The sequence below is a fragment of the Meleagris gallopavo genome, chromosome 3 (genome assembly GCF_905368555.1).
Source record: "Meleagris gallopavo chromosome 3, MGAL_WU_HG_1.1, whole genome shotgun sequence".
Classification (NCBI taxonomy): domain Eukaryota; kingdom Metazoa; phylum Chordata; class Aves; order Galliformes; family Phasianidae; genus Meleagris; species Meleagris gallopavo.
Window position 1 is genome coordinate 6587445 of NC_139406.1, and position 22106 is coordinate 6609550.

General features: G+C 37.8%; 1 long non-coding RNA gene across 2 annotated transcripts in view; it reads left to right on the top strand.

Moving 5' to 3' along the window:
• LOC109366634 (uncharacterized) overlaps positions 1 to 22106 on the top strand; it is a 161057-nt gene that overhangs the window by 346 nt on the left and 138605 nt on the right. Inside the window, exons 1-3 of one of the 2 annotated variants that reach the window (XR_014882259.1) lie at positions 694 to 1043; positions 6055 to 6093; positions 9275 to 9439. This is a non-coding gene — a long non-coding RNA (uncharacterized LOC109366634). Of the gene's footprint in view, positions 1 to 693; positions 1044 to 6054; positions 6094 to 9274; positions 9440 to 22106 lie in introns of those variants that run through there. The other variant, XR_014882260.1, reaches the window with a different exon arrangement.

The following is a 22106-nucleotide window of genomic DNA, read 5'->3' on the forward strand; positions in this document are numbered from 1 at the left end:
AATGACTTCTGTGTTCACTTTTGGGATGCCAGCACTGGTTTTGCCACCTTCTCCTTCGCGGCTCCTTTTCCTGTGCTGGAGAAAATATATCTGAGCTGATACAGGATGCTGTCAGCACTTGGTGCTTTTGCACGAGGCCACTAAGGCCATGCAGACCAACCACCAGCTGTGCCCACTAAGCCATAACAGTGCTGAGCTGTGGCCTCGTGGTTTGGTAGCTCGCAGTCTGTGTGTGAAACTTGCTGTAAGTATTAGCCTAAATATAACTTGTAGTGATGTTAAAAAGATGGGAATCCTACTTAAGGAAAAAAAAAATTAATTACTGGTTCCAAAAAGCTTAATGCGTTCTGTAGGAACAACACGCTTCTGACTCAATTTATCTTTAAGAATGAAGACACAGTGAAACATTAATTTTCCAAAATTATGGAGTGTTTTAGTGCGATTGTAATGGCCCCTTTGTGCTTTTAATTGATTAACATTGTTATAACACAAATTGTAGCTCGCTGTTACCAAGTGCTTTAGATGTGAAAGAACCTGGCTGGCATCTTGAGGTAAAGGTGCTGTCTGTATAATGTGCTCGCATAGAATCCGCTCTGATTTACTTGCAGTAAGTTATGCTAATACTGTTGTTCCTTGGTATTGTTATGCTTCTGTGCCTTTTACATGTTCACGTGCTGTGTTTCCTTAGGGAGCTGCACATGGACTTGGGATGGCCAGGAGATCTGGGTGCTGCACGAAGCACGAATGATGCTGGGGAGGGGAGCCCTCTGGAAACTGTGACGGCTTGTGTGTGTTGCAACTACATCTGATTAGTTCATCAGGAGCCGGTGTCAGCCTGGTACATCTAGCGCTGAGTGAGCCTGGATGCAGTCCAGCTGCTGCCTTGCCCTATAGGGCTGAAGTGCTCAGCCTTGCTGAACCAGACGTGTGCCTGGGTGTGCCTGATCTGTGTTGCTCTTATCAGGAGAGCTAAGCAGCCCAGCCCAGCGGGTGTCCTCGCAAGAGTGCGACCCTGACTCTGCATGGCTGATGCTCAGCTGGAGGTATGAGTTTAGCCTGGATTCTGCAGCATCGTTTGTGCCTCCGTGCTGTGCTCTACTGGGAGATAAGCTCAGGTGGTCCTGGGACCAGGCTGGATTTGTGCTGAGCCCGACCAGGGTCTCAGATTGAGTTCAGCTTGGGGTTAGTAACATCAATATGACTCCAGAGCCACTCAGATGAATCCAAAGTTTGCTGCTTAGCACAGCATAGGGATAACTGGGTAAGCTTTGCAAGATGCATTCATATTCCATGCTGTGTGAAAGTACTTGTACGGATGTGAATCTGCAGGGCCCTGCGATGCAGCCTCAGCTGATGAACTCAATCAGCCCCAAATTGGCTCTGCATGGAACTTGCCTGGTGCCTCTGGCCCTTCAGCATTCTTGATTTGCTGCTCATCAGCTGTGGTATAGCTGCATGTTGACTTTATCTACTGCTGTACTTGGATGCATAATCTAAAATGTGGTGATTGGGCAAAAAATCACTAGGAGAGAAGTTTATAGAGAGATTCAGTAGCACAGGGGAATGGTGTTTAAGACCAGGCCCACGCCTCAACACTGCCATTTATCTTTCTTTCGGATAAGGGAGCAGATCCACAGGAATGTGGAATTTACTGTTGTTGAAAACTGGGTATAATATTGAACTGTAACTGGGCTTGTGCATTCCCTTTTCCAGTGTTTGTAACAGTCAGATATTTGTGTTCCTTCATTGCATGTTACAATTCTGATCTAGCAAAGCACTTAAATTATGTTCTGTAGAGCTTTGTTGGATCAAGGCCACTGTCAGTACTTCCAAAAAGTAAAGCCTAAAGCAGTCTCTGAAATATTTGGCTAGAGATGGTCTAGCATTATTCCTCACCCATAAGGATCTTATCTGGACCCTCCCCTAGGAACTGAAATAGCAAATGTCATGTATGCAGCCTTGGCAGTCAGTTTTGAACTTGGAGGGCTTCTTATGGTGAAGTAGTGTGGGCCAACATGCCTATTAGACATGTTCAGAATTTTTTATGCTTTTCTTAGCTGTTTGAAACACAAACAATTCCTGCTTTCCAAATCAGGCCTTGCCATGTATTATGATGGTGGCAGCAACTTGATAAAAATAATATGGAAATCATAATCTTTAGTTGCCTACAGAGTGTGTTTTGTCCAAGAAGGAAAAAATCTCCTATTTTAAAATTAACTAAATAGTTGTTTTAAAAGCATTAAAATGTTGTAAGCGGCTGCTTACTGATTTGTAAACAGTTTTTTATAAGCTTTATTGGTCAGTAGTGCAAAATACATACCAGGATACATCAGTGACATCTGTCTAAGTTAGAGATTTCTTTTCATCTTCAAAATTTGTTTATATTACTAGGCCTTTGTGGCTCATGCTTCTGATAAATGGAATAACTTCAAACATGCTGCCTTATTCTGAACTATTTTGTCTTCTTTACTGAGATACTAAGGAATTTTCACACAGAGGGTGGTGATGCACTGGAACAGGTTGCCCAAGGAGGCTGTGGATACCCCATCCCTGGAGGCATTCAAGGCCAGGCTGGATGTGGCTCTGGGCAGCCTGGTCTGCTGGTTGGTGACCCTGCACATAGCAGGGGGAGATGATCATTGTAGTCCTTTTCAACCCAGGCCATCCTATGATTCTATGAATGCTGGGTGACAATAAGTCAAAAGTTGTTACCCTTTTGTGTGGGATAGGATGTATTTTCAGGTAGCCTATGCTATAGTGTGGGGGGGAAAGTTCCTGTGAAGTATTCATAGTGAAAATGCAATTCTGTAGAGTGTGTTTGTTGTGGATTTGGCCATATTTCCAAGTAGCAGTTTTGCTGACAGACCAAGTAGCCTTTATTAGCCCCTACCAAGTATATACTGGGAGTTTTTTCAGTCTCATCCTGAAAGCCATGCCACATATAGGATAGTACAGGATCTACCTTTCTCATGGGAAGCACAACAGTGCCACTTTAGAGTATCTTACCATGGTTTACTCAAAATACATTTGTTGCAGAATTTTCAGGATGCAAAATAAATTTGCTTGTATGGTATGCAGTTAGTACATTGGTCACTCTGAAAGTAATGCCTCGTATTTATTTATTTGGAAATTACGACAGATGCAAAGAGCACAATAACATGATTTGATAGAGCAAATTCTCAGCTACAAAATGCTGTTTTTCAACAAAGTCACCACCATGAGCTATGCATTTTTGCTAGTGATGAACAAGAGTGTGTGCCATGCTCATAAACAAAATCTTCACAAGCAGAGGTGACCTGCTGTTACCTCTACTGAAATACATTGCAAGAATAGATGAATGTCAGTGGTTGAAATTTTTTCTGCGTGGAGGAATTCAGTGGCAAACCTTTACTTCATCTACTCATCCGGGTCAAATGTCGTTTTGTCAGAATGCTTCTCTGCTGCCAGCTCTTGCATGGCAACAAAATATAATGGAATATTGGTGGAAGAGATTGACTTCTGCTGCCATATCACCAACATCTGTCTCTGATGTAACAGGCCAACATAGTAAAATAGGAGGCATTACTTCTGGAGCAGCCCTGCTAATTTGGATCTTTTATGTGTAATGCAATGAGCACAGAACTCTTATATTTGGCTCTGCAGAGTCAACCAGCAAATACTGTTTTGTGAAGTGATCTTAGAGACAGAGAGGAAAAAATTGCTGGAGAGGATCTGAGAAATAGGAAGATTTTAAGATATCTCACTACTGTTGATTGGATATAAGGAGATCGAGGAAGGCTCAGGACTGAGTATTATTTCCTGGGCCCTATTTTGAGATATGAAGCTGCAAATAGCACATTTTCATTATGTCATTGTGTTCCCAGAGCTGCCCAGTAGTCAGCCTTGATCATGAAAGGGTTCATACCAACTTCATGAACTGTGATCATTGTATGACATTTCTTTGTGGTGTATGCATGTATCTACATATATATGTAAAATGTAAAAAATGGTTTCTAAGTATGTAGTTATAACAAACTAATTTATGGAAAAATCCCATTATTTAATAATGTACCTCTTGTTGGAGTGAGCAGCAAGAAGGCTTAAGCATTATAACCTTGAAACTCCTGTCTACCATAGCAGTGTTAATAGTAGGTGGATGGCAAGTGTTTTATTTATCTAAAGCTATTTCCATGTGAATTTAAAAAAAAAAAAAAGTTTTCAATGATTTAAGGCAAGAGAAGAAGAAAGTGGCTGACCAAATTTGGCCTGACGGTAGCCCTTAATATTTTCATAATTAATAAAGTTAAAAAAAAAAAAAAAGTATTTGCATTGTTTGCATTGATTGTAATGTATGTTGTTAATTACTGCTATTTGTCTTATTCATATTGTCAAATGGGAAGTTCATGTTTTCGATCGTTCAGGCTCTTAGCTGTGGTAAATGTACTTCTGGCAGCCTCATGGCATCTGCTGTGTGCTTGTGCTGGAAGGTTTGTTTGCTTATGCTGCCAGGGCTCTGTGTTTTTCTTGTAGAAGAGCAAAAGTGGCTTTTGTACCATGGTTAAAGAAGCTCTTTGTCCTGCAATGAAAATGTCTTGTCTTTGAGTTAAATTTGTCAATTCAAATGCAGTGTTTCAGTGTTCAGTAATGGAGTCTGATCTGCTAGGCAGTTGGTATCTGCAGAGGTTACATCTAGAATTATGTGGCTCTGAATCCTGGAGGATCTCCAGGGCGTGAGGTCAGAGTGTGTCTTAACTCTCCGGTGTAATTTAGGTTTATTATTCCCACCAGGATTTACTTATAACAAGGATCATCATATTGTGAAGGAGACTTACTGCTCTACACCGCATTTCTTAGATGCAAATAATTCCTTATGGCTTCTCTTTGCGAAAGGAATCACCCGAAGAGTGATTCTACCAGAAACTCTGGAATGTTATTTTAAACCTAATCAGATTTAAACCAGATACAGTGCTTCTGAAGCCTAAGTGGGTGTGGAGATCAAAGGCCAGAAGTTGTTGAAGGAGGACCGTGGTGCATCTACTTGTGTTGTAGTTGCAGTGTATGGATTTATAGGGGGGAGCTCCTGCCTGAACCACCAGGAGCTGTATGTTTCCCTGCATCTTTGTCATGCATCTTTGTCCTCTGTGGGAAGGTGGGAGGTGTATTTGTTCCAGGTACTGGGTCAAGAACTCACCAATAATCCTGCTCAGAGAACAATGATATGTCATCTTGTTTGTATCTCTTTGTATTGGCATAAATTGTGTTTTGTCAAAGAAGTTCTAGAAGATTTTAACTGCCCATAGAAAATGGACAGCGTGAACAGCGACGTGATTAGTTTTCCCAAACCAGAGCACTCATTTTGATTACAGAATGAAAGGAGCACATTCAGCCCTTACAATGCTGAGACCATTAACAGCATTGCTGTTTGAAGGAAAGAAGAAAGTGGGTAAATTTTTCAGAATAGAGCTATCACGCTGTATTTTATTCTGTAGAGGTTTATTTGTTTTTATGAAAGCTTTTGTTCTGCCTTTAGAGGAAGAAAGACATACAGTTCTCTTTAATTCTTGAGAGATCTGGTAGCACATATTCAGAATTTTCTTGTAGTTAAATTAAGCTGTGTTGCACTGTAAATCATCATTTCCAGTCCGGAATTAAAATAGTAAAGTGAAAACTATGGAGTTGGGTATCTTAACCTATGATAAATACTGTGCTGGAGCTTATCTTTTCTATGTCCACTTTCCTGCTCAGCTTTTTCTCCTTTCCTGTGGGGAGCATGTTCATAAAGGAGGTTAGGGCAGATGGTTTAAGATTAATAACCATTGAGAAAGAAGGTCTACCCATAGTGCTTGATTTTAAATTGATTTATCCTTAAACATGACCTTGGATACAAGTCAACTTATAGGACTGAAGCACTCGTATAGAACTTGCTCTTGATTTTCAGAAAATTTCTAACAGTCTGAATTTAAGCTGATTTTATTTTTTCATCTACTTGGCTAAAAACTATATTTAACCAAGTAGTTTGTTTGTTTTGTTCGCAATTTCTGTGGAAAATCATCAGTGCTCTCTTTGTCTTTTCAGATATGGCAGTTCTGATTGATTTCAGAGCCTGACAGACAGGTAAGTCTGGACAACACAGAGGGTATTTGGTCAGAGCCATAAAATACTGGAAAAAGATAATACTGCAGCTAAGCAGGGTGTGCTTCAGGAGGCATCTCAACATACTTTGGCTTTCATGAAGACTTCTCCAACCTTGTTGGTTCTCAAGGCTAGAGAAAATGCAGAAGATTCTTCTCTTTCCTAGAAACTGTAATTAAGCATGGCCTGTCAAACACTTTCCATCTGGCTAGACTGCCCTCTTCAAATACTTGTTTGATAAAGGAGAGGTTGTTCTTTGCTGCTATGACTTTGTATTTCCTAGGAACCTGTCGATGTTCTTCCTTCAGTTGATGGTAAAATTCTGGTAAGGTCATTTGAATAGGACAAGCCCGGAACTGTGCTCTTGTTTAGAAACTCTATTATAGCTCAGCCTTCTTAGTAACAAATCAACTACAGTCTGAAACTGCAAAGAAAATAGAATTAGCGTGTGTCTACACGTGCATAGATGTCCTTCTGAAAGATACCAGTTCATGCTTCTTCTCACTAATTTCCTCCCCCCTCAAAACTTTTCACCTGTTTGGTTATACAGTATTCTCTGTTCCAAAGAGCACATCTTACAGTGCTTGCTTATGCACAATCAGCTGTCCTATTCTTATAACCGTAACTGGTTTGAATGGCAGTTCCTATTCTGTTTAAGTATGATTTATTAGATCTTAATCTATATTGTAAATTTGTGATATTTAATAACTTATTTTCTTTCTAAAGCTTGTGGGGTAATAACTTCACTTAAGTACTTGGAGAAAGTAATTCAGAAGTTAGATTTACTTATTTGGTGATATTTACAGATTAATTGGCTGTGAGTTCTTGGTGCAAGTTCACCAAGGATCTAGAAGCTGGGTCTCTTGGGAGTTGTTTGAAAAATAGATTATGCAGTTATTATGGTCTGTGGTCACTGATCAGTGTAGTGCTATCAAATCTGTCCTAATAACAGCACATCCACTGTCTTAATTGGAAGAAGATATCAGAAATAAAGTCTGCATTAGCCTCTATTTGTATTCTTTTAGACTTCAGAATTTAAACATAGAGTGTATTTATATGAGTTAGACATGTGTACTTAAACTGTACATGTGTTCATACAGTAAATGCTTAAACAACCTATAGAATTTGGATTTCTGAAAAGCGAAAAGTAAATGCCTTTAATTTTTTTAAAAATCTTATGCAAGTGTCTGCCAAAAGCTTCTCCAGTGTCCTCAAGCAACACAGCTATTTACTGGAGTGACCATTCATAAATATTCATTTGAATATCACAAAGAAAAACATTCCCCCTCTCCCACTTCCAGATTTAACATATCTTCGTCATATTTTTCTACTTTTTCCTCTTCACTCTCTTCCTTTCCCACAACTTCTGCTTGTACAAATTTGATTTGTAAGTGACCCTGGCCTAAGCTTTGTGATGAGCAGCCTGACAATTTGCAGTATTAACCATCTTTATTTTGACCTCTAAGGAGACAGAAGAAGGACTGAGAAACATTAGAAATACTGGAAGAGAATACTATAAATCAGCTCTAATCCTGTTGCTGAACTGAAAGCAACATTAACAGTAAACATGAAATGTGTGACTTTGTTGCATGAGAGATACTACATAACGTCAGGATTTGCCGAGCGTGCATTGAGTTGTGCTTCATTTACTCTGAAGACTAGAACTTATAACTGGTGCTAACCACACTATCTAGCTTCACAAGTGGTGAGATATGAGAAGCACTCCTAATCCAAATCTGGAAAGCTCTAGGAGTTTGAGCTGTTTTGCCTCTATAATGTTTATAGTACAGAAGCAGTACCTGATGACATGGTGTTTGCATGGAACAGGCTGAATGCCTTCTTCACATGTATTTTCTTCTTTGAATAAAATACCTGTTCTGAACTTGCTAACAGCTTTCCCCAGACATGCCAGACCACAGTATTACAGACTGAGATGCATACATAGATGCCTACAAATATGTTTACCTGTATTTGGACAGGCGTAGTCACATGTGAAAAATGGAAGATTATTAATCAAGAATACTGGTGTCATGTACCATTGTATATGAATGGGTTAACTCTAAGGATTGTACTGATGATTTTTAAATAAAAGAAAAGGAGAATTTGTTATGGTTAGCAACAAGGATTTTGGGGAAAACAACAAAAACACACAGTGTCGTTGTTAAAAATTATTAACACTTAGAGAGGTTTGTCAGTGAGCATAAACCAAAAAAAAAGCTCTCATCATCTAGAATACCAGTAAATGTCAGTGACTGTGCATCCCTAGAACAAGCTCAAGAAGATATATCCCCAATTTTTATGATTCCCTTGCAAACCTCTTTATTCTGTTCTGTGTGGATAAAGGTTTTTTCTTTAAATCCTTGCTTGTAAGACTGCAAATTCAGAAGAAGGATTTGTATACTAAATACGAGATCTAAGTACTTAAAACTGTATGTAATACTTCAGTAATGCATGAATTAAGCTTCTGACAGGCTGCAGAACTCTTGCCTGCTCTACCTGGTGCAGATCTTAATTGTCTCAGGGCATTCATCAATAACAGCGATATGGAAGATACCTAATAGCCTGAACTCAGCAATGATTTTTCATTGGGAGAATTATCTCGGCATGTTGTAGTGGTTATAAATTGATTGTGTGTGTGAGTGGTGTGGTGCTATAGCTTCTGGTTTTTATACAGATGTTTTACTGATTTTAGTCTCTGGATTGTGTTTGCATCACTCTCATTTTGGAATTGTTGCTTATATACATGCACGTGGTAAAGGGAAGTAGTCTGAGGTGCTCAGCAGTTATGAGGATAAAGTAAAAAATGAGTCAGCCTGGAGTTTGACTATTTCTTGTATCAACTTGTCAAAACATTGGATTGTAATACAAAGCTTGTAAGAATATTTTCTACACATGTAGAATGTGCTTTGCCTTTTGTTAATTTTCAAGTAAGTGGAAGAAAAAAAGATGGACACAATCATCTTAATTTTTTCTTTAGATCAGAAACTGTTGTTGTTTTTGTTTAAGCATTTTAATAGAACAATTATTCTTTCATTTTTAAATATAATTTTCAAGCATTAACTGCTTGTGACAAGTGCTGTTTTGACAGTCATGGAGAAATAAGTCCTCTTCTACCCAATAATGCAAATTGTCAGCCAAAGATTTCTTTATCTGTTGCCCTTAGACATTCCAGCTTCACTTTGGAGTGACCATTCCTAAAAACAAAAAGACAGTAGTGACTCCGGGCCACTTTTTCTGAGATCAACTGCTTGCTATGATGATGGATGTTTCTTTACTTTGGACTAAGCTGAAGTTCCTGGCTTGCTTCTTGTCTCCAAAGAGCATGAAGGTAAGAAGTTCTAATCTGTAGGTGATCTTGGAGGACTGCTATTAGGATGCCATTTCCCTATTCTGATATTGCAACTGGAACCTAAAATATTAAATGAAGAGTATTCTCCAGTTCTCCTCCTCCTGTGTCTGTCATTACTGTGTACAACAGTTCAGTGCAATCTTGTTTAATAACAGGAGTAAAAAAAAAAAAAAAGGAAGAAATAGCTACATGCTCATTAGAAACAAAATCAATTATTACTTTTAAAAACTACCTGCTTTCAATTAAGCAGGAAATTATCTAACCGGTTACTTAATTTGCTCTGGCTGGCAGTCTCTCAACTGCTTTATGCTGAGTGGAGCATGAAATTAAATATGTAACAACTATCCTAATGGTTATGTTTTTAGAAAACCGGCATTTAGAAATGGAGGTATTTTGCATAGTATCAAAAGAAATAATGACATAAAAATAAATGACTGCTGCTTCAGTGCATTTGGCATTTAAAAGAAAGAAATCTGCTTCATTTTAGACTCTTTTACTCTATGATTAATAACGAAACAATCTTTGGTTTGAGTGATGCTGATCTGTATGTGGGAACTGGATTATTTGTTTAGGTGATAGTTTCCCTCCCTCTTGCTTCAGATGATGTATAACACGTGAAAGTGCTGATACTGATATCTTGCTGCTTCAAGGGCTATGCTCCATGCCATGAGCAAGTATTTTGTGTACACCATGTATTTTAGTGAAATTTCTGTAGGAATCTTTAAGGGATTTTGAAGTTTTCTATTTGATGCCGTTTGCTGGATACATTTCTTCTTCTCCTCAGGATGACCTTCTGTATCCCAGCTGATACCCTTGCATTTCTTATTGCATAAGGCAGATGAATAGAGTTGTATGTAGCGGGTTATTGCCTGATTTTCAGAGGTAGCCCATTGAAGTTCAGCATTGGCTTAAAAATAATGTAATAATAAAAATATATATATTTGAGACCTTGATACAGAATTCTTCTGATTGTGCATTTGGAGGGAGGTCCAAACTTTGGTCATGTTTAGGTTTGGAGATATGCTAGCATCATCCAGTTCCCCACATGTGATAGCTTTACCCTTCACCAAACTTTCTCCTTGCCCTAAAAATCTACTGATGATCCATAAAATTGCACTATGTAAACCTGGCTATGCTACCATCCAGGAAGATATATTTTGATTTTGGTGTCACACCTTTGATTGGAAGCCTTTTTACTATAATTAAAAATGCAGCAACTCATCATGGTACTTGCAGCAGAATTGCCAGCTCACGGCCTGAACAAATGGTTGAGCACCAGGTAAAAAGGCATGGCTAATCCAGGGAGCTCAGGTGAGTATCAGAAGGGGTGGAGCCTGAATCCACCCCTCATCAGCCTCATTTAAGGGTTAGCAGCCACAGGAGCAGTGTTTCTCTGTATTGAGATGGCAATCCTCTTAAGCTCTCACCAGTCATCAGAAGGAGTGAGCCAGTTTCCTTTCTTTCCCTCCCTTCCATTGACTCCATGGTGCCTGTATCCCATTAGAAGGCACTGTCATTGCCTTCTTTTGCAATACAGTCCCTAATTCCCAGATGTAGGCTATTTTGTCCTTGAGTTGAGTTTTAATACTATCTGTCATTCAAGGAAGCTGTGTTGTTTTATAAGTTCTGTGATGAACTCATTTTTATTCCCTACGGACTTGTGAATTTGAGCAACTAAAGCAGTAAATGTATCAGTTTTTGCCTCGAGTCTTGTCTCAGACATTTCAAGAGTTGTAGCAGACAGTAAAATACTTTGAGATTTGGTAGAAAGCATTGGTTCTTCCATGAAGGTAGTCCTATCCTCATATTGCAGAGCAATATTTGTGGTAGCAGTTGTCTACATCTCAAGAAAGTCTTGGTATTCTTAGTTGACAATTAGTCGTTGCAAGATTGTGCTATTTCATTTCTCAAATAGGATCCATGTCTCAGATAACAATAACAAAAATCAAGTTCTGCTTACACTGGATCAGAACGGAAAATGACATCTGACTTTTCATTTATGTTTAGGTCCCTTTACCCTCTTCCCTGGCACGCAATTTAGAATTGGGCTCTCAGTCTTCAAGGACTTTGTGTTCCACTGACACGCTTCATGAAGAAAGTGGCAGTGGAAAAAAAATAAGAGAAAAGTGAGAAAAGTGCTCAGAGTTTCAAACATTCCTATGTAAGCCACCCCAATTTTCTCAAACTTCTCCCATCGTAGTCCTGAAGAAAGTCGTCTTTCCTTATTCCAGCCACTGGCATCAATTTTTCTTTCTCCATAGCCAGCAGTCAGAGCCACTGAGCTGAAAAAATGCCTGTTCTCTCTCAGTAATGCCTTCCATCGAAGCTGATGGTGTCCTGTCAGCAGCTTATCCAGACAGAACCACCGGCGCCATCTTCATTAGGGGAAAAGCTAATATAAACAAATAAGGCGTTAGTGTAGATAGCAGACTGAGAGCATTACTGAAAAATGCGGCAGTTGCTGTGCCTTTAGTTTTAAAAATATATAAACGTTATATGAATCCCAAATCCTCTTCTATTTACATAAAATATTTATACATCGAGCAAGACAATTTCACAACTTTATAATGTATTTTCCTGTTAGATTAATCTTTTCATATGGTAACCGCATTACAAGTAAACATTTTCCTAGTCTCCACTACATGAATGTGGCTAAAAGCTTCCTTGTTATTTTATAGTTACAGCATTTCAAATGTATCCCTTTTTGACGTGGTTAGGCAGCCTGCCAGTTTTACCACTAAATTATAGCAGAGAAAACACTGTAGAATTTGATTAGATTTTTTTTCCTTCTCCCCATGAGTAAGGCAAAGCAAATTTATGTTCAAAATGCAAGCTGGGTTCTAGAGAATTGAATATAGATCCATACTTGTAATGTTAAAAATGCATGCAAGTTTAGCAGTTGAAAATACACCTTGTTTGTAGTGCTGCTTTATATTATTGTTGCTTTTTGTTCTGTTTTGTCACTATCATCTGTGGAATGATTGAAAAGCATTGACCATATTGAAGTTAGGGTTGATAATTTCAGTGATGAAGACGTCTTTAGTCTCTTCTATTAATAAACAACTGTATTAGTAATGTGCTTAGTAAGGCTAAATTCATCTCAACTAGTTGTAAGTAGTTACCTATTTAGAAATGTAGAAATGTGTAATCTATAGGTTGTCCCTTTAAGGAGAAAGGCTACATCTATCTGAGCTCTAAGTACGTGGTGCCGGAGTCACAAGACTGATTTATCTGAATTGAATTGGAGCATACAGCAGTTCTTCCCTGGCTGAGAAAGGTGGGTTTCCTTTTTGTAGTGGTCTGGACTGACTGTGAAGAAAAGATGGTGCATGCCTATTTAGAGCTGGTGCAGAGCTGGAACGTGGAATAAGACAGTATCTGAAACTGAGAGTTAGGAACCATTCCCAGATATACGGAGCTTTGTCCAAAGATCTTCAGTGGACTGAGTTGTCCCTATGGCCATTTCTTTCCATATATATTAGAAGGAGTCTTGTTGATATTCTAGAAGTTCTCTCTCGGATGCTAACTCAAAACCCTAGGTTGACTGGCTTGTGAATTATGAATGCTAGTGATAAAAATCCCACTGAGAGCTTTCTGAAAGACCGTATGTGGTGGATTTGTGATCATCATTTATTACACGTTTGATAGATATCTGCGTGATAAAATATGAATGTGTATTATCAGTATAATGACAAGAAAACAATTTTGTATATCATATAGTTGTTATTGGACAGCACTGTTTTGATATGTGTATATATACCCTTTAAGGATAGTGAGCCACTATTAAATAACATAAAACAGGAAATTTTGGTCACTGATTTCTGAAAAAGCCCCTTCAGATGATCAGTTGAGTGGGAGCATGTTCCAGGAAACAGTGCAAAAGCTAAGGCAGATATAAATGCTGTAGGGTAGGTACAAAAGTTCTCATTACAGGCAAACTGTATCTGGATGGGAGCTTTTCATATTCTGCAAATCTATTTTGTAGGAACAGGAGGATTCAGAAACTGGCATTACACATCCAGAACATTTCACAAGTGATCCTTAAAAGTGTACACTTGTGGCTGTTTGCAGTGTATGCTTTCAGTATTGTAGTGAACTGAAATATGTTTTCATAACTCTTTCCTCCAGCCAAGCAAAGGAATTAAATGAGAAACTTTAATAACTATGCAATTATCTACTATATATAGATACGACATTAAACAAATCTTTAAAATCTGGTGTATTGAAATGTACCTAACAGTTACAACATTTACTAAATATGACTGATATATAAGATTAATTAGACGAGAACAAAAAAAAGTCCTGTGAAATGTGTTAGATGTAAAGATGTTTTATTGGAATTTGCTTGGTCGTTGAGTAGAAAAGATGCTAAAAAGAGAGTTTCTACAGTTGCTTTTTTTTTTTTTTTTTTAAGACCCATCAAATCTGAAGATTTTTCAAGTTTAAAAATATAAAAAAAAAACCATAACATCTAATTCAAACAGTAAAAACAGTGAATCAGTAAGCCACACCAGCCTAATTGTTCTGAGTATATGGGTAGTGTATATAGCACTGTGTGGATTATGGATTACTTATTCATTGTAAACAGTTTTCAAAAAAATGGACCAATCCAAAGCCTGTTGGCATCAGTCAGTACACTCCTATTATTATGGTCAACTTCCATTCCAACTCAGGTTTTGATCCAAAGCCTGCTGAAGTTAATGAAAATGTTACAGCTGAAGTGATGCAAGGGCCTAACCAAGCTGTTCTGAAATCAAATATAGTACCTCTTCTTACAACTCTTCTCTTGATTCTTCTGCTAATTTTGACAGCACCCAGTGTTTGTTTATTTCTAAATGGGAGATATTCTACTGCATGTTTGAAATATATCCAGCCTGTAACTAAGAAAAATATGATGTTGTCAGGGGAAGAGACACAAAAAATGTTGTGTGCTCATAGATAAATACATTTAAGTAGGGCAGCAGAACATCCATTTAACTTGTAATTTGTATACAAATAAAAGAAATAATTGATTTAATTTATATCACCATGGATCACTGGTAAATGTGACCTGAAAGGGTCTATATTTTGATCTGAAGCTTAATGTGATTTTATTCTCCTTGATGGGAATAATAGTAATCAACCTCTTTTAGCCTTTGGAGAATGAGATACTGTCCACTAAAGACTACAATGTTTTCAAGCATGCATTTGCACTCATTGGAATGAATGGGATTGCTCTATGGATAGAAGTTAAGGCTTTTCTTATTGGTAAGTGCATTCACAAAGACATGAGAACATCATTTATTGATTCATTTAAATAATATCTGTACCCTTCATGAGGGCAGTCCAGATACATCAGAAAGGATGAAACAGAAAAGTAATCTTTTTGCTACTTCTGGGGGGACTGATCCAAAATGGCACTGCAAGGGTTAACGCACACTAAAGATCTGTTTGGAATATATGATCTTCAGGTTGCCTATTAGTATATTTGAATGCCATCTTGTATAGTGGATTAGTGCAGCAGACACTTGCAGTTAGGCATGCCCTGATCAATAGTCATGTTCTTAGAAATTCTGATTTCAGAATGGAAATGCTGAATAAAAATGAAATTATTTTTGTTTGTGAGGCACTATATCATACAAATGCTGCTTTGTTTCTTCAGCCAAACCAGTTTCCCATGCTATCTTCCTCTGTTACAAAGTTAAACATAAATACTATGTACTTACTCTTACATTAACTCTGTGGACAGGCTATTTCATTATTCTCTGCTAATATACAAGTTTGGGACTGGTCTGCACCAGCTGTTTCCCTGGGCTGGGAAAATGAAAGGCTGGGGTGAACTGACTCTCCTTTGAGCTCTGCTCCGACCAATGGAAGCCATATGTGGGTCCAGCTGTAGGATCCTGTGATTCCACGAACCTTTGATACTTGGGTATGGTATGTTAGGTTTACAAATGGTGCTCATGTTTCTGCAGCTGTTTGCTGTAACATCTGCATGGTACTTTCAGCAGAAGTAATAAGGATGCTAGCTGTGTTATGTGCTCTAGAACAGCAAAGGAAAGGGCCTCTGGGAGTTTAATAGCAGTGGGTATGCAAACAGATTTGTACAATTCCATTAAGTATATAGGCTACAAGCATTGTGTGTATTATAGGAAGAGATATGAAATGCAATCACCAGACAAAATGTTTGCTTTCCTTGTTTACATGTTTCTTCCTCTTTTTGCAACCTCAATGCTGTAATATCTAAATAGTTTGTTCTGTAGCACAAGGCATGCTGTGTGATGAGGTAGGATCGTGATCACTCACATCGTGCCAGGATCTTGACTGGCTGATCATCTCTTGCTACTTATGATTGAGCAATAAAGAGAGAGGTACAGGGTATTTCCTGGGGATTAATAACTGGCAGGGAGGAGTTAATGATCTGAGGTGTAGCTGAGGACCATTAACCCCAGCTGGTCATTAATTCTCATTAAAACCTTTGCAACTCAGTTCACCAAACATAGTGAAGGACAAACCAGTGTTTTAAGTGCCTTTGTGATTCCCCTCTCTGTTTGTCTCTTTAAATGAATTTTATTTTAATTCATGTTACTTCCTGAGATATATTCTGCTTTTTTCACCCCCTAGAAGTTTTATTCTGTACAGTGGTTGTGCAAAAACTGAAGTTTTCACCTTTATGGACAGATGGGATTCTCAGTACTGCAACAGAATAATAGGCGTTTTAAAGACAAAGCTACAGTATTTTAGATATTCTAGCATTTAATCAAATGAAAAAGAGGAGGTAAGGAATAAACTTCATAAAATATTTGTTTACAAAACCTGAATTTACTTTTTAGTCATGTAGCACAGCCTTATCTGTTGCCACATAATTTTTTATGGTGAGGATCCCTGGCTCTTCCAGTACTGAAGCTCTCAAGTTTTTCTTTATTAATAGCTTCTAAAAATTATTCCTTTAAGTTTGGCAGTATTTGATGCATGAAACACTGCTTGTTTTTGCAATCCATATACAGACTTAAAAACCACATACAGCAAATGTTTGTTTCATTTTAGCTGAAAAGCTTTAGGAATATGTCTCTTGTAACTGATTTGAAACGTGTATCATCCTGTGCAATACTAAATACTTCTAGAAAATTAACATACCTACTAGGGAAGAATAATTGTCAGTGAGGCACTTAGTGCAGAGAAATTTTGTAAATATTCTGTTAATTCAGTTTATTCCAAATTCAGATTATGGTAGTAAAATATGAAGCTATAACCAATATTTCTGAGGGCTTTAAAAAAAACAAAACAAAACAAAAAAAACCCTCGTAGGTCTGATAGAAGCCAAAAGTCTATTTTTTGGGCCTTGCCTTGCTTCTGATGGTAGCAATACAATACTTCAGTAGTGTCAGAGAGCTCAGTTGGCTGAATTTAAGGGTAGCAGATTGTCTATGTTCGTTGCAGATGTCTTTCTGAAAATCAGCAAGAAAATCTCTGCGGCCTTACAACTTTGTAGAGATGCTATCAGTGTGATTGGCAGAGTTCTGGATAAGGGAGGCAGATAACAGAATGAAAGAAGTAAGCTGACAGCAAATGCAAAGAAATCACTTGAGGTTTGTTTTTTCATTTTATTTTTTCCTTGATTCTAGTGAGAGAAGAATTAGTGTCTTTGATTTTAAAAACTGTAATTTTGCCATATGCCCATTGATTAACTGTGGATCCAGAGCACAGGCTCTTAAAATCTGAAACCCTGTCATTCTGGGGATACTGAAACAACTGTAAGATAGGGATTCGTGTTGCATGGAAAGCTTGAAAACATAACCTGGGCAACATTACTGTGTTGCTTTTTAATACTTGGAAAGAAAGTTTGCATCTGGGAGTTGAGGAAGACTTTTAACCTGTCCGAGAGTCCAAACAGATTTCAGGAGAAAAAAGTTTGTGCATTTTTAAGGAAAACGGAAGGAAGATAATGTCTTGTCCAGTCAAAAGTAGTTTACTATCTACAGTTTTGCTTAGATGGCTTCTGAATGCTGTTCTACTATATGGGTTGACTTAGAGTCCTTTACTAATGTTTGAGGTTGTTTGTGAGCTACCTTTACTCTGCCAAAACACCAGTCATCTTTTCTATGTTCTGTTCTGATGGCTATAAGTCTTACAGTGCCTTGTATTTCCAGTTCCAAGCAGCAGAAATAGAATCCTGTTTATAGGATCTGCTGATTACTGAAACTGGCAACTTGCTTTAGATGTACTTTTTGAAACTTACTTGATCCTGTAGCTCCTTCTGTGCAAGCCCATGTGCTGTGTAATGCTCCAAAGATGGATGCATGTCTGCATTTCTACGACTTCCACAACGTATAAAATTTGCTGCTTTTTTTTTAATATTTCAGGTGCTTATAGAGACTATTCTGTTCACTCCTGTTCTAAAGGGCCACTAATAAAACTTCAAAAATACTGGTTTTAGAGCATGCATTGATGTTTTGATTAAGGTTTTAGGGCATGCATCAGGCCTTCCTTATGCATACTTGCTATTAAGACTGTCTTAGCTTCATCTCTAGATGCTGTAGAGATGTTGCTATCTGTTGAAGGGAGCAGATTATGGCACTTTATTCCCCTGGGAATCTGGATTGCTCACTCGTGGCATTGCTTTATGTTGAAACCTGTTGAGGCACAAGGCAGTAGAAGTGGCTATGAATTTGATATGTGACGAGTTGTGCTTGTGCATAGGTAACAGCTGATAAGCACAGAAAAGTATAATGTTCTTTTGAGCATGACTAGCCAGTGAAGTTATACAGGCTAGCTTAAATTGCTCCAAGAATCCAGCTGACAGATGTCAATGTGGGTTAAGGTAAGCAATATAAATTGGAGGTGGGAGGTTTCAAGGAGAAAGCAAACAAGACATCAAAGTTGTCAAAGTATATTGGTCAGCAAAGAATTAAATCTTCTTTTATTCCTACAAATCCTTTGGCATCCCTGTCCAAATCTGTGAGTCATGTGAAAGTTTCCAGTTTATGTCTCCATAGCCTTTGCTTCACTTACTCATAGGTTCATATTCTAGGAAACTCATTTTTCTTTTATCTTTATTTTGATGTGTCCAGACTATAGCCTTCAACCTTTTTCATATTCCTCAAAAAGGCTTTCACTTCAGCTGATGTCTCAGCAATTTATTTACTACCCTACAGTGTCAAGATATTTTTTTTTTTTTTTTTTTTCTGCTGAATGTCAATGATTGTGCTGTAAATTCTTCCTTTTAAGGCCAGGGCATCTTATTGCTTTGTATTACTGTTCACTTTTCTAATGGCTAGCTATCAAGTCAGACTTTCTTTTCCCTTTCTCCCTAAATTTTTGAGTTGGCTTACAGCTTAACAGCTCCTGTATTTTTCCGAGCAATCTTTTATCTTTAAGCATTTATATACATATCCTGTTGCAGAATGGCCAGGACTTTGGAGCACAGCCTTCTTTAAAGACAGAAATGTTAATTTATTCTTTACCTTGTCTCCTCAGCATGAAATGTTTTTTTCTTTTTCTGAGCTGGTTTAAGATTTACCACCTTTTACTTCTTTTGTCTTGTTGATCTCTTACTTTATAGTAATTAACTGTAACTATGTTATTTCTGTCATTGTATCTTCATACTGAGTCATTCTTGCTCTTCACGTTTGGACCATAAAATGTTGACATTGTTATGAATGTCAGTCTTGTGTTGTGTTTTTTATTTTTATTTTTTTTCTGTTAAACTTTAGCTTTCAACTCAGAAGAAGGCAAAGAATTTGTGTAAGATGATGATAATCTTTTCTTGTGTCTTCTTGGTACTGCTGTGTAGAAGCTCGGACTCTAAGGTTAATGCATACTGTAACGAGGGAGAGAACCAATATGCCTTTCTCTTGCTTCGTTTCAATGTGATATTTCAGTATCCCAGGCAATATCACCACTGGTAGTAATGTGAGCATACTTCATGTTTCTTGGAATATAAATGATTCTGCTATACTTTTTCACATTTTGTTTTCCTAGATAATATATAGGAGACAGGATAGCTGTATATATTGCAGATCCATATTGCAGCATGTAGAGTCAAAAAGGAAAATGAGAGTCTTTCTGTGAGCTTAAGGGAGAAGATGATCTGCAATGTAGCAAAGTGGAAGAATAGCAATTTGATAATAATGGTGGCCAGTACCAAAAAAAAAAAAAAAAAAAAGACTTCTCAAGTGTGCCTTATAGTTTGCAAATATTTTGATATTAGTTTGTACCTTTAAAAAAATATTTGAGCCCCATAGCATTTCATATAGAATCAAAAGGTCTGTTCTAACCTACGGCAGCATAGATCAGGAGTCTGTGGAAGATGGGAAGTTAGTGTTGCATGAAACTAGCATGAGATCAAAACAGCTTCCAAAACACTGGAAATATTAGAAGATGCTAATTTATATTGTTGATTATAATTCCAGTCACTGGTTATAAACCTCCTGAAATGAACCACCTAATTTATAATGCATACCATGGGACAACATCTAATTTAGTGATGAGCGTAGTCTTGCAAAGATTCAATAGAAATATCTATTTAAATAACTATGTTGCCATCTAATTGCATATATTTTTCTAAATCTTTGTTATTTAATATACCTCTTATTAAATTGAATTTCATACCTTCAAAATATTCCAGTAAATAAATGTCCTTTTCTCTGGGAGATGCAAGGTAAGTGTTTATGTTAAATTGGGACTATTTTTGTGAGAAAGATAAGAAAATCAACATATGCTGCTATCACTCCTCAATTTTGAAGCTGCAAAGTGAAGGCTATCCTTGCAAAGTAATTGATATTCCTGTACAGGTTGAAGCTGATATAACAGAAGATAAGCAGAATGCTTCTAGTCTGTACTCTAGCTGTAAAAAGCCACGTTGATGATTGTTTTACATGGCCTCCAGTTTCAGACTGGGTTTTTGACCTCTTGGCCCACTCTATTGGCTTACTCAAGCAATTTTATACACCTTGGACCTATGTAACATTTGGCTGCACAAATATAAAACTCTTGAAGTGATGCTATCTCAGTTGATATTGTCTACTAAACAATCAAACAATCATAAGGATAGATGTATAAATAAGGGCTCAATTGCACGCAACCATTTTGCACTAAATATGTTATCTATACTTTGGATAAGGTGCATCAAAGAAGTCCACAAAAACTGTATTACTTAGCTAGATGAGTTTGTTTACAGTTCCGTGGTCTGACGGAGGAAACTGTAATGAGATCTGGTCTTCACTGATCATAGAATTGCTCAGGTTGGAAAAGACTTAAAGATCATCAAGTCCAACCACAACCTAACCACACTACCCTATTTCTAACAACCCCCTGCTAAATCACGTCCCTGAGCACCACATCCAAATGGTTTTTAAACACATCCAGGGATGGTGACTCAACCACCTCCCTGGGGAGCCTGTTCCAGTGCTTAACAACCCTTGCTGTAAAGACGTGTTTCCTGATATCCAACTTAAACCTCACCTGGCAAAACTTGAGGCCATTTCCCCTCATCCTGTTACCAGTGAGAAGAAACCAACCCCACTCTCGCTGTGAGCACCTTTCAGATATTGGAAGAGAGCAGTAAGGTCTCCCCTCAGCCTCCTTTTCCCCAGACTAAACAGCCCAGTTCCTTCAGTCTCTCCTCATAGGCCATATTCTCCAAGCCCTTCACCAGCCTTGTTGCCCTTCTTTGGACCTGCTCCAGCACCTCCATGTTCTCTCTGTATTGAGGTGCCCAAAACTGAGCACAGCACTCAAGGTGAGGCCTCACCACTGTCGAGTACAGGAGCAGGATGACTTCCCTCGTCCTTATCACTATGACTAATTAGAAAGCATAAGGAACAGTCTAATGTTACTGGAAAGTAACATAGCAAATATTGTCTGAAGGCAGTAAAAATACTGTGAAGTTTCATTCTCATACTATTGGAAATTAGCTCTGGTCTATAATGTGACTGGATTATGTAAAAAAAAAAAAAAAAAATTCAAGATCTGTATTCTGGTATTAAATGACTCATTTTAAATCATTTCCTCCTGTGCACTTTTGATCACAGTTAGTGGTGGAAATGTGAGGGATCCGTTACTGTTCTGGCTGCAGTTTTAGTGCTAAATGCTTGCAGTGTATTGAGCTGTGGGATTCACTCCCTGTTCCCATCAACAGTTTGCTCTGTTTCTGTCTGTTTTGCACAGGGAAAGTCATTAGACAAAGTGATTACACAGGTGTTTATCCAGAAAATACTTTGAAGATAATGGAGCTGTTGAGATGTGACAATCCTTATTTTGTATACAGGTTGTTTATAACTTGCTGCAAGATGGGGAATTTTTTTTTTAAAATATGTGTACAAAGCTTGGGATTTGAACAGCAAATGCTAAACTTGTTCATATCAGGGAATCTTGCATTGCTTATCTTATTGTCACTCATCAAATGAGATTTGTGCATGCTCTTGGAAGCTGCAAATGTTTTGTCTTTTAATTGAGTAAAATTGAGTAATTAATCTCATTCTTTGAGGTCCTCAAACACATTGTATAGTTTATTTTTGGTGGGGTTTTTTTTTGTTTGTTTTTACCACTGTATTAAGGAAAGTACCTCTGTGATTTAACTGATTGCTTACAGGTCTAAGAGAAATGTTAGAAATCAGGAGCTGAGGGTGCAGACAGAATGAGCTCTGCACATGAAAGGCAACTACAA